The following is a 13,952-nucleotide window of genomic DNA, read 5'->3' as shown; positions in this document are numbered from 1 at the left end:
GGGGGGGGGGAATAAAAAGTTTCTATCCAGAACTATCTTCTATGTTCTTGATTAAAGAAAGAAATTGCTGAAGCTTACCTTGGGAAGACTGTCATAAATACTATTGTCACAGTACTAGCCTACTCCAATTATTTCCAGTGTCAGGTCACCAAAGATGCTGGAATCATCTGGTCTTGATGTTCTCTGTGCCATTAATGATCCCAACTGCTGTTGTTGCTTATGGCTTGGACAAGAAGCATGGTGCAGAGAAGAATGGATTTATCTTTGATCTTGGAGGTGGTACTTTCAATGTCTCTATCCTTACCATTTACTATGACAGCTTTGAAGTCAAGTCCATAGCTGGGGACATCCACTTGTGTGTGGAGAACTTTGACAACCTTATGGTCAACCATTTTATTGCTGAGTTCAAGTGAAAGCACAAGAAGGACATCAATGAGAATAAGAGAATTGTCTACCACTCATGCACTTCTTGTGAATGTGCAAAGTGTACCCTCTCTTTCCCAGGTCAATACTGAAATTGCCTCCCTTTATGAAGATATCGACTTCTATTCCTCTATCATCTATGCCTGTTTTGAAAAGCTGGATGCTGATCTCTTCTATAGCATATTGGACCCTGTGGAAAAGGCCCTAAAAGAAGCTAAGCTATATAAATTACAAATTCAAGACATCATCTTTGTGGGTGATTCCACTGAAATCCCCTCAAATCCAGAAGCTTTTGAGAACTTCTTTAGTAGCAAGGAATTCAATAAGAGTATCAATCCTGAGAAGGCTATTGCCTGTAGTGCAGCTGTCTAGGCTGCCATCTTGTCTGAAGATAAATTTGAGAATGTGAAGGACTTGCTGCTTCTGGGATGTCATTTGTCTTTCCTTTGGAATTGAAAGTGCTGGTGGAGTTATGAGAATTCTGATCAAATGTAATACCACCATTCCTGCCTTATAAAGACAGGCCTTTACCATCTGCTCAGACAACCAGCCTGGTGTGCTTATTTAGGGTTATGAAGGTGAGAGAGTGATGACAAAAGATATTAATTTAATTGGCAAGTTTGAACTTGCAGGAAATCTCCCTGCATCCAGAGGGGAATTCTTCATATTGAAGTAACTTTTGACATTGATGTAAATTGCATACTCAGCATTTCTGCTCTGGATAAGAGCACAGGCAAGGAGAATAATATCACCACCACCAATGACAAAGATTGTCTGAGCAAAGAGGACATTGAGATTTATGGTCCAGGAGGCTGATAAATACAAGGATGAAGGTGAGAAGCAGAGACAAAGTGTCTTCCAAGAATTCTCTTGAATCTTATGCCTTTAATGTGAAGGCTTCCATAAAAGATGAGAAACTCCAAGGCAAAATTGATGATGAAAACAAACAGAAGATTCTTGAGAAATGTAATGAAATATTCAACTGGCTGGATAGGAGCCAGACTGCTGAGAAGGAAGAATTTGAGCATCAGCAGAAAGGACTAGAGGTTTGTAACCTCCATCACTACTAAGCTATACCAGAGTGCAGGGGGCATGCTAGAAGGCATGCCTGGTGGTTTTCCAGAGGGTGGAGCAGCCCCATCTGGAGGTGCTTCTTCTAGTGCCACCATTGAAGAGATCAACTAAATGTACTGGAAGAAAGAGCATTCCATTTGGCTTTCCAAAAACTTAAAGATTCAAATTTATAGCCAAGGCAGCAGCAGTTTAAAAGTAACATTTAAGCTATTGTATACATCTGGGCATTCTGAATACTTGAATGTGTGCAGAGGGAGAGAAGCAAGTAACATTGTACTTTATCAGTATCACAAACTATTGGAAATGCAAGTCTTGTCCTGGACAATAATATCAAGTTAAAATTGGCATCCCCACCCCCAATGAATACATATATTTTGCATCTGAACAAGCCGATTCAGTGCAAAATTTATGTTTTGCCTATTTTGGGTCTATTTCTTGTGCAGGTGACAGCCTTTAGGAAGCAGGAATGTTTGAGAGGACAGATTGAAAGGGCTGAGAATCTCATGCTGTATTTAATATATTTTTTCTTTTTTCTCCATTGTGATGACTTTTAGTTCATACATTGATCCATCTTTTCCACTTAATTCCCATCATAGTATTCTTGCTTAATCCTTTTGGATAGTGGGAGGAAGGCCAGATTTCGTGTCAGGAAGCCTGGGTTTGAATCTTACCTTTGCATGTGTGACTTTAGCTAAGTCACTTAACTTCTATGGACTTCATCTAAAAAATGAGGGAGGACTTTCCCTCCTTTCATGGAGATCATAATCTAAGTAGGAGGAATTGGGAGAGAAGGAGGTTGTATGTACGATAAGAAATATGAACAACTAAGACCAATTTTCAGAGTCGTGTATCAGTAAATTATAATTAGTATGCAATAAACCAATTATCTGACATGATCAGGAAGTGGAATGTACTTTTACAAAAAATTCTATTTAATAAGGTGTTACCAATAACAATATAAAGCCTTTTTAATTTAAAGAATTAAAATGTAATAAAATATATAACAGTAGAACTATAGTGAATATATTTTACTTTTAATTTTTTTTAATGATTCAGAAGTACTTTTAGATATGGCAGTACTTTAGGATCATCATTATGAACTAAGTAAATCATCATATAATAGACCAAGAAGTTCTGGTTAACAAAGAGCTCTGATTAATAGATTATAGGACAACAAAAGACTTATGGTAGCATAGCCTAAGTATGTAAATGATTAAAAATAAAGGAATGAGACTTATTGGTAGGCAATCATAGAAACCTCCCTGGAAGAAATAAGTCTGGAGGCAAGTTTTGAATCAAGTAATAACACTTTATACTATTCCATGTTAATCATAATGTTAGGTGCTGATTATACAGAGGCAAATAAATAAATAAATAAAATGAAAGAGCTCCTGCTTTCAAGGAGCTTACCTCATGTCAGGGGAAGACCACAAACATATACGCAATAAATACAGAATAACTTGTGAGCAAATCACTAGGGACACAATTTAGATTGCTGGTCTACCAGGATTTCTTTCAGTTTCTCTATGGTATAACCATAAATTGACTGATTGGATTGGTCTTCTGCCTCCTTGCCTCTCAAAAACTTTAGAACATCCAAGAATTTTCTTTTTATATGTTTTCACTACAATCTCACATCCAGATAGCGATTACTAGATACTCTTATTTCTAAAGATAGGGAATTGAGATCAGTAACTGATGCTCAGATAGTTAGATCTAGGCTAAATCTGTGACTTGTCATCACTTAGATTCTCTTTTGGTTATACTCTGTTCCTGATATTCTGAGTTGCACAAATCTACTACACAGTTACCAACAAAACACAGATACCTTGCAATTTCTCATTGATACTTTTAGAGGGTCAGCTTCTTGGAGCTTTACTTGGCTGTTCATTCCCAACTTGTTCCCAATTGTTGTTTAGGAACTATCACATAGACCAGCTGTCTTGATATATGCACACTAGCGTTGCTGTGCTAAATGACCTTTAACCTAAATTACCTCTATAAGAATCATAGAAAGAAAGGGATCGTTGAAGCCTTTCCCTAGTCCAAACCCTTATTTTATTGATGAGGAATATGAGGCTCATAAAAGTTAATTGGCTTATCCAAGGTCACATGATAGTAACTATCAGAAGCACAGCTTTTTTAGGATTTGAGTCCTTTGATTTCAGAGTCAGTACTTTTTCTGATGTAATATCTTTAATGTAGGTTCACCTGGTTGTATTGGAGTTCATCTCTGGCTCCTGGATTTAGCTGTTTCCTTTACCCCCTCTATCCTTTGCCATTACTGCAGAACTTGCCTTCTTCTAAGTACAGTCCCAGCTAATGGGGAATATTCTCTTCTTCTACCTGTATGAATGAGTATTCTCTTTGCTCAGTTAGTGTGACCAAAGTAACCCATGACAGAGCTCACTGAAAATGACAGTCAGGGGACCCAATCACTCTAGAAGACTCCACTTCTTATATTGCTTCATTCAGTTTATGTCAATTACTGGGATGGGAGAACATGATTTCATGTCACAATATTCTCCACCAGCTGAGTACATGTACTTCAATATACATCTTCATGTGGGGATGGATATTAATGAGTATATTTAATTACCCTTGCTTTTGCCTATGCCACATGCAATCAGGAACTGTGCTCACTCCATAACAATAGCTTTGCAGGCTCTTGAGACCAGTAATAGTAACTTATTTGGTTTTTCCCATTCAGCGTTCTGCCCTTGCCATAATTGTATTTCTACTGTCAGCATGTTGCTTTTAGCTCTTGATTCTCTTTTGAGAGAACATGTGGAAAGAAGTTTCCCTTCCCCCACCCTGCCTATGGTTTTTGTTTTGACTAAAGAAAGCAAAGTCTGCTGCCAGGAATTAGGGTAAGAGAATATCTGTTTATGAGAATTTTAGATTATATTTTCATATGACTGATTATATTCAGTCTGGAAAAGCAGATTAAAGTAGGAGAATATTTACTGATAGGACTTTTAGGTTGTGTTTTCATATGGCCATTTATATTAATTAGGCTTAGAAAAGTAGATTAAAAAATAGGATAAGCCTGGAATTCAGCTTGTATGGAACATTTTATCTCTGGGGTGAGCTCTGCCCAGATTAAAATATTTTAATTATGTCTTTTAAATTTTGATTCTTTTTAAATTATTTAAATGGTCACTATTTTGTAACTGTTATTTAACTAGGAAGTGGTGGGAAGAGCACTTCCGCCTGAGTCTGAAGGTCTAGTTCTGACTTGGCCATATTCATTGTGAGACCTTAAGCAAATCAAACTGAAACCTTCCTGGACTATATTGGAATTATATGTGAAATGATGAGATTCGACCAGATTATTTTTTAGATTCTTTCCATCTCTAACATTCTGTCCTTCTGTTTTGGCCTGATTGCTGTACTATAAAGCCAGCAGAGGGAGAAAAGCTAACAAACTTGATTTGCAGAGCTTGGCCAACCTCACTCTGTTTAACACACAATACTCTTTGGTAATAGAGACTGAAGATGCCTGAGCATCTGACAACTAACTGGATTCATGTCACAGACATGTAGTCTAATCTGCTCAAAAGTGGAAAAAAATAAACATGGATGAGCCACTGTGGTGTGCTCTAGAAGAACTGGTAGGCACTAGTAGTCAAGGAATATAACCCCTATTCTGCAGATATCTGCATATAAGCATTCCACTATGCAAGTTATCTTAGACAAACCTATCTGATCTGTAAAGAAAACACACTAGAAAACTGACTTTCTATTGTTTAAAACAAAAGATAAATGCTATTTTTTCTCTTCCAGGTTATTTTAATTATAAGGCATTCAAGGAGGAGAATCTTGAATGGAAATCTTTGGACAAAGTGGTTGAAAAATGTGTAGAGGTCCCAAATTTATCCCAAATGAGCACCCACAATGTAGAACTTTCTTTTGGCTGGTATCTGTTCCCGTATATAGAATAATAGTAGGCTATGGTAGGAGCAAGTGAAGATTTTTTAAGGATGAGAAAGATTATGATATGCACATGGCATATTTTATAGGTGGATATTATTGCATGAAGTTTTTCTAATAATACATTCTTATTTGACTCTGAACTTTTCCCCTCCTTCCATATTATTTGCATAAAAATTGACCTTTTTGATGGAAATTTGAGAGAAGGAATCTGATAAAATAGGACCCACTGACAAGGAATCTATAGATGTTTTAGTAGAAATCCCTCTTAATTTTAACAATACATTTTGATAAAAAATAGCTGTTTTAGTGAAGTCTAATTCATGTGGAAACTCATACATGTACTCATATATTTCAGTAAAATTTTTGCTCAGATGTATGGCATTCATAATCCAGGAAAATAGCTATGAACATTAGAAGAAAATAAAAAATTCTAATAATGCTAAATAGCTGGAAAGATTTAAAAAATGTGTTATGGGAGAGTTAAAAGGAAGGGTTAAACAAGCTATATATATTATATGTATATTATATATATACACACATATATATATATATATATATATATAATAAAAGTTTATTTATCTAAAAGGAGGGAAGGGAAGGGAACCAGGGACTACCTTCCTTCTAACCCCGCCACAGATATTAAAACCTTAAACTTTCTAAATTATCCTAACTAACTAATTAAAAGAGTAATTAAAGTTAGTGGGGGATTTTTAGGGGCAAAACCAACAGGGGCACAAAGAAATCTCACAACCAAGAGTCCTTCTTTGATCCAGACAGCAATCTCAGGATGAAGAGTCCTCACAGGATTCAGGAGGGGATGAGGATTAACACACACACACACACACACACACACACACACACACACACAGAGTCCACCAGTGTGGGGTAATCTCTCACTCAACCACTCCTTCAAGATGAGCCAATTTTCTGGCAGCTCCAAAGTTTTTTCCCTTCAGAGAGAGAGACACCTCCACTCCCTCTCTGTCTTCTTCCAGGGAGTCCCCAACTGCTTCTCAACTACTCAGTGCTTTAGAATGTTGACTCAGTCCTTGCTCTGTGGAATCTTGGTTTGCAGCATCCCATGCTGTCAGCCTGCCTTGTTTTGCCCTTACTATACCAGGAAGACTGGATATGACTGCCAATAAACATTGTAGACAATGACTAGTAAGAGTGATGAAAACCAAGTCATCCCTCAACGCTAAAACCAAGAAGCATGGAAAAAACAAAGGGAAACGGGAGATACAAAAGCTGGGAGAAAAGAGTAATGGGTATCATAAGTACTGGATAAAAAAAAAAAGGCCATAAAGATTGTGACTACCAGAAGCATAGTTTTTAGAGAAGTCTCTTCCCTACCTTCCTACTCTATTCTTATTGGGTGGTGGCAGTGATACAGCAGAAATGTACCTAAGACAAATAGCTAGTGAAATTTTCTATTTGTGAATTGCCCTGGGAGTACTCTTTTTTGTTTAAAATATATAAGCACGAATATTTGAGAGTGATTGGAAGTATATACCATGATAGAAAAGACAATATTCAGTCCTCCATGCTGGAGGAGAGAAAAAAATAGTTCAGTGAGTCCATGGGAATTCAGCCTGATATATCTCAGTAGGGCCTTAGGTATATAACTTAAAATCACTATTTTAATTTGTATTATAATTGTACAATCCAGCATATTCATAAGGAACATCCCAATTATATTTGATAAGATGAAAAAAAGAGTCTGACATACAATGGAGAAAATTACATAAATACAGTTAAAATTTTATAAAGTTTCAAGTAACCAACAATAAAATGCATGTAAGAAATTATGAAAAAAGATGTTTTAAAGTCATTTACGACAAAATAGAATGTAGATTGATCATAGGATCTTGGAATCCAAGCATTGGAAGAGATTCAAAGGTAACCTGGGCCAACCCATACCTGAAGCATGAACCCAACCTATAATGCCAATGAAAAATAGTAATTCAGCCTCTCCTTGAATACACTTAGTGAGGGAAATACTGCTTATTCAGAAAGACCATTTTACTTTTTGATAGAGTTAATTTTTCTTCCTATAACTTCAGCCCCGTAGTCCTAGTACTCTAGGGTGTTAAGTAGAACACGTTTAATTTCTTTTCCTCATGTCAGCTCTTAAATGACTTGAAGACAACTCTCATGTTTCCCTAAGTCTTCTAGTTTTTCAAGGTAAGTATCTACAGTTTTCAACAAATTGCCAAATCTTGCCAAATCATATCTCTACAACAAAGCATTAGAGATTTATAGTTGTAGGACTTCTCAATGGTCATTTAGTACACCCTTTAATTTTACAGACTTTAGAAATTTAAGGCCCAAGGAACTTGAGTAAGTGGCTCTAGAACTTTGATAATTGTAACTGCTAAGCAATCCACCATTCCTTAAATATCCTAATTATTACCACAATTGACCCATCATTCAACAAATACTAACTGATTTAATAAGCATCTGTTGCACCTAATTTCTTCAAGTAACCATATTTATACTGGGGATGGGAAATAGATCCTTTAATCTGTTCCTTCTTTGGCTTTGGATATAGTTTTTTATCAAGAGTGTAAAGAAGTATGATTCTTGCTCTCAAAAATCTTACCATCTAGTAGGCAAGAGATGGTATATACATATAACTAACAATATGAGGGCATACCTGGTAAGTTTCAGATAAGTTTTCATTTGTAAAATGGAGAGAATATTCTTCAATTTCATTTACTTCAAAGAGATTTTATTGAGTAATGTGACTTGTATCCCATAAAATATTATACAAATGCCAGATCATCTTGATTTTATTATGAAACAACTGTTCTGTGAATGATTCTCTTTGACCAGCCAGCAGAGGGTGTTCCCTCTCTAAGACTGAGCTATAGTACCCAGGTTAGAAAGTGCAAGCGAATCTCCCCTAAAGAAACAAAATTGACATTTTCAATTTACTTAATATTAGCAACCTTGAGCAATACCTAATAATTATTTGTAGAAAAATAAAATATTAATGTGTCCACATTTTCTCTTCTTTTCTTAAAAATCAGTTGCTATTAGTGATTCTTTTGATTTTATATCCTCAAAGACATATTCAAGTACACATGGATTCTCACTTTTGTTATACATTAAACTGAATTTCTAGTCCATTCTTAAGGTACTGAGCTTCCCGAAGAATTTCTGAGACCAGTGGCACAGGACCTAGAGACAGAAAAGCTTGTGTTTTGCCTCTATCACTTTCTAGCTGTGGAACCATTGGGCAAGTCAATTAGCCTCTTTAAACTTAAATTTCTTCATCAATAAAGTGGTGAAAGTAAATATTTACACATAACATTTACCTTATAAGACTTTCATCAAGATCAGAATAGATAATATTTGGGAAAGCATAAGTTATTTCCATTATTATCATTTACTAAGTAGCTGTTGTATCTTAAAAGTTAATTTAGATCTTAGGACGTCTTGGATTTTTCTGGATGATATAACACACTGATTTCTCTTATCATATAGAGGAACTCTCCAGTGATATATGATAAGAATAATCTTAAAATTTTAAATTATTTTTTCAATTACATGTAGAAACAATTTTTAAAGAATTGTTTTCTGACATTTTTGTGATTCAACTTCTCTCTCTCCCACCCTCTGGCCTCATCCCCTTGGTGGTAAATGGTCTGTTAAAGGTTTTCTGGTGCTTTTATTCAATACATATTTCCATATTCCCCATGCCATGACTGAAGACGTGCCATAATACAATTGAAAACTAATGAAGGAAATAAAGTGAAAGATGGCATCCTTTGATCTGTTCCTTTTTTGGCTTTGGATAGAATTTTTTTCAACATGAGTTCCTCTGGGTTATCTTGTGACCTTGTTTGTTGATAATAGTTTAGTCCTTCACAGCTGATCATTGTATAATATTTATGTTACTGTGTATACTGTTCTCCTGGTTCTGCTCACTTCACTTTTCTTCAGTTCATATAAGTTTTTCCAGGTTTTTCTGAACTCGTCCTGATGATAATTTCTTATGGATCAATAGTTTTCCATTAAAACCATCTACCATAACTTGTCCCCAATTGGTGGACACCCTTCAGTTTCCAATTCTTTGTACTGCAAAGAGAGCTGCTAAAATATTTTTGTGCAAGTAGAACCTTTCCCCCTATCTCTGATATCTTTGGGGCAGAAACTCAGTAGTGGTATTGCTGAGTCAAAGAGTATGTATAATTTTATGGCTATTTGGTTTCCTGATTGCTCTCCAGAATGCTTGTGATAAGTGTATTCTTGGAAAAGATGTGCACATTTAGAATTTAGGTAAATCAAATCCACTTTTCCCAGTAACCTTTTGTTAAGATGTTTTGTCCTCAATTTCAATTGACTTTCAAATATCAAGGACCCCAGATCAAGTCATCTGTCTAATGTGGTGGTTAAATGTATGCAAATAAATCTCTATTTAGAGAAAAAAAAACTTTTTAAAAAAAGGAATGTGAAAGGAAATCTTCCCCACCTTCCCCAAGTCAAAAACTGCTTGGTCAGTTGAACAATCCTCCCCTAAGACATCTGTTTTGTAAATTCTGTTTTCAAGAGTACCTTACATTAAAACTCTGGGGAGGGGGAAGCTGGGTAGCTCAGTGGATTGAGAGCCAGGCCTAGAGATGAGAGGTCCTAGATTCAAATCTGGCCTCAGACACTTTTCAGCTGTGTGACCTTGGGCAAGTCACTTGACCCCCATTGCCTAGCCCTTACCACTCTTCTGCCTTGGAACCAAATACACAGTATTGACTCCAAGACAGAGGGTAAGGGTTTAAAAAAAACATCTAGTGTAAGTCTAGTGTAAAGGCCAGAGTCTCCTTTGCTTTAGATACCAGAGGCTAATCCTGGGCAGTGAAAGTGAATACTTCCTCCCCCCCCCCCCCAAGCCAAGAACTATTTGGTTATTTGAACAGGCCTCTTCTGAAGTATCAGTTTTGTAAATTCTGTTTTTATGAATGCAAAATTCTGGAAACTTGAAGGCCAGATCTTTTCTTGCTGCAATTACTTGTGGCTTATTCTGTTTGCACTGAGGGAAGAGTCTCTTCCTTTACTTGGTTTGGGGTATTGTTTTAATTTATGCTTACACTATATGATGCTGTCAGAAAGTAATTAGGAGACTCTGGAAATAGTTCTATTGCTATTCAGCTTCTTACCTGGGGAATTCTTGGGTGATAGTTCATTAAATATAACCAGAGATATCTTAAGCAACACTGGTAAGAAGAAGGGTACATGAGTGGAGCAAGACAAGTAAGTCTTATTCTGTAAATGGAGTGGGAGATAGTTCTTGTACAAGAAATAAGAGCAAAGTGATTGGGTCAAAATAGAAAAGGTTGTGAAATTTGAAAAAAAAGAAGACAACACCGTGCCTAGTTATTAAAGGGAATTAGTAAAACATAAAGACTCCCAGTAAAAATGGCAGCTGTCATGGGACACAGAGTAGAAAGATAAACTGTAGATAAGAATATAAAATAAAAATGATGTACAAAAACTTCAGCTCCACTGAATGGAAGAAGCAACTTTCACATCTCCATGGTTCTGAGATGCATTCTGGGTGTTTGCACTGGACTTTGTGTCATCTACTCTGGTGCTATCCCTGTTTCTTGTTACCTGGAACAGAGCCTTTCCAATTATATGTCCAGAGAATATGGCTCCCTTCTTTGGAAGATTTAATACACTCATCTTTGGAATTCCCCCCTGGGGAGGTGCAGTCCAAATTGCTTGCCATCTCATTCAATCCAACATATGTAGCCATCTCAGACCATATTCATATCTAATCCAAGCATTTATCAATGACATCTTGCCATCAGTCTTTCATTCAGGTATGTAAACTCCTCTTTCTTCCTTTACTGTCCCTTGCTTTCTACTTCATACTCTGTGAAAATTAATCAAATTAATACTATCATTACTTTTGGAAAGGGCAATCTACTGATGTGGAGCTCCACTTACCACCCCACTTATCATTCATACCAAAACTCTCTTCATTGGCCACTATCTTCCTATATGTTGCTTCTCTCCATTAGAATGTAATTTTATTGAGAGTAAAAAAGACTGCTTCACTTTTGTATTTGGCTCATTTATACTAGGTCTCTAGAATTTTGCATTCATGAAAACAGAATTTATAAAATATATTTGAGGAGGATTGTTTGACTAACCAAATAGTTCTTGACTTGGATAAAAAAGAATTAACTTTCATTGCTCAGGATAAGCCTCAGGTCCATCAAATAGAAAGTTCTTAGCTGCTTTTTCATTCATTCATTTATTTCCTAATATGCCTCTGTGTAGTTTAGTAAGACAGAGAAATGGATTAGTGGAGATAGAGAAAATAGCATTACCTGGACCAGAACCCATAGAAAAAGTCAGAACTGAAGATAAGGGGGGAATCAGTGCAGTGTAAAAATTAAATTAGTTTCTCTACTAAAAGTATTATATTTTTATGAGGTTTATTAATGATTATTAGAAACCAAAGATACAAAACAATAAGCCACTTGTCTAGGGCACAATTAGCCCATTCACAGCCTTCTTACAACATGTTGTAATCTCTGAGTAGAGGAAGAGAGCTCTTGAGAGGCAGAAGAGTCCTTTAAATAATAAATTGTGATCTCGTCCAGGTGGAGACTCAGGTGAGATTATAGGGAATTCTGGGAAGTATCAAGGACTTCTGGGTATTGAAGTCTGGGGTTCAAATCTCCATTTTTACATTACCCCCCATTGATCTTTATTGGGAAACTAGCTTCCCCAAAAGGATCATGAAAACAGAATCAATTTAAAGATTACAATAATTTGAGGATAAGAGGAAAAAAGAACAAAACCAATAATTGCTAGACGCATTGACAAAAAACCAGTTAAGGGGCAGTCCCCTTTGGCATGAAAGTATACATACAAATAAATGTTCAATCAACCACACCCAAAGTTCATTCTTGATCTTCTCGTACAGCTTGTGGTCTGGAGACATCTTCATGGTGTCTTCTCCAAACAGTTCAGTTTCTGGATTTGGAGAGGTATCATGTTTCTTAACCTAAAATTCTTCTCAAAAGGAATTTAAACTTTGCAATTTAAAATAATAATATTTTTACATCCCCCCCTTGAAGAGGGTGATTGAAAAACACAGGGATCATTTAGGAATCCTTAGCTGAGTTATGAGGTATATGAATCAATTGGCAAGAGAAATTAAAAAGACATCAGAAAAATCCAAATAAAAAAAGATAATTTCTGGATGAAATATAGACTATCAAAGTCTTATGTGTAAAAATTCTAAGTAAAGGAAAAATAAATCTATAACAAGTCCTTGAATCAGGGCCCAATTAAAATGATATAAGCAAGTAAGCATTTACCCAGTCAGTAGCCAGGACTACAGAAAGTTGCCACACTATGAAAGACAGAAAAGGGACTAGATTATAGGAGCCAGGTAGGAGCCAAATTTGAAATACTCATCTATAAGTATTTTCACAAAGAGTGTGGATACAAGGAAGGCCTACATTTTAATGTATATTAAGTGTTCGTCGCATCCTCGAGTCTTCACTCTAGGTTCAAGCCTTTTGTATTGGCTTAGGAGTGCATCAATCCTTCCTGGATTAGTTTCTCTCTCTTTCTCTCTCTCTCTTTTTTTTTGACCTGTGTGCTCTTATGGCACAATTCAGGTTTAGCTTTGTGCTTCTTTGGCCCTGGGAAATGGCTCTTTTGTATATCTTGTCCTGGAATCAGATAGAATTATTAAGCAAAGTCCCATAATTTTTTTAAACAATTAGTGGCATCATTTTTATAGTCTCAAGCTTTGGGGGTATGCATTGACATTAAGCAAATGTATTTTAAACTTATATTACTGCTAAATAAAAAAAATAAAGAAAATCTTAATACTGGTGATGTGCTTCAAATATAAAAAGGAGAGAAAAAATAAACTGAAATAGTATATTGCACATGCAAGAAAAATATAATAATAAAGAGTTTTAAAATTCAAAAATGTAGCTTATAATCATTGACATACTGTGTCAGTTAAGAAAATATAGAATACAAGGCTTTCTCATAAAAAATGAGATCCATTTTCTCTTCATTCCTGGCCATGATCCACTGTGAGTACAAGCAAATGAATTTTACAAAGTAAGTTTATTTAAAAATAAAGAACAGTAGTACAAATATGTAGGTATCAATATCCCCAAAATTCTCAATAGCCCAATTAATTACAATAGCAAAAAACACACTATCATTTTTTACATGAGTCTGCTGTATGACATTTAAAGAACCTATGAACTGATGGATATTTGTCACAATTTTTATAGACATAGCAATATTTCAACCTTGGCAAACATATTTTTAAACAAAGTAAAAATTATTTTGGGTTTAGAACATCATCAAGAAATTTAGATATCATTACAAAAATGTGGCAGAGGAGTCTAGGAAAAACCCAAACCCCTGTACTGTTGATGTTGGGTAAAGTGAGCTGAAGAGTTATAAATGAGAGATGCTCCTCTTTTGGGAGTGCTCCCAGGGTACTATATGCCCTGGGATTAACTTCCCAGCTC

The 13,952-nt window shown here is 35.8% G+C and overlaps 1 pseudogene; it reads left to right on the top strand.

Annotated features, from left to right (window-relative positions):
• Positions 1-432: 432 nt before the first annotated feature.
• Positions 433-1,608, top strand: LOC100012092 (heat shock cognate 71 kDa protein-like; annotated as a pseudogene).
• Positions 1,609-13,952: the final 12,344 nt, after the last annotated feature.

This window comes from Monodelphis domestica, chromosome 7 (genome assembly GCF_027887165.1).
Source record: "Monodelphis domestica isolate mMonDom1 chromosome 7, mMonDom1.pri, whole genome shotgun sequence".
NCBI classification, from domain to species: domain Eukaryota; kingdom Metazoa; phylum Chordata; class Mammalia; order Didelphimorphia; family Didelphidae; genus Monodelphis; species Monodelphis domestica.
Note: the sequence above shows the minus strand (reverse complement) of the source record. Positions and strands in the feature narration are given on the sequence as shown.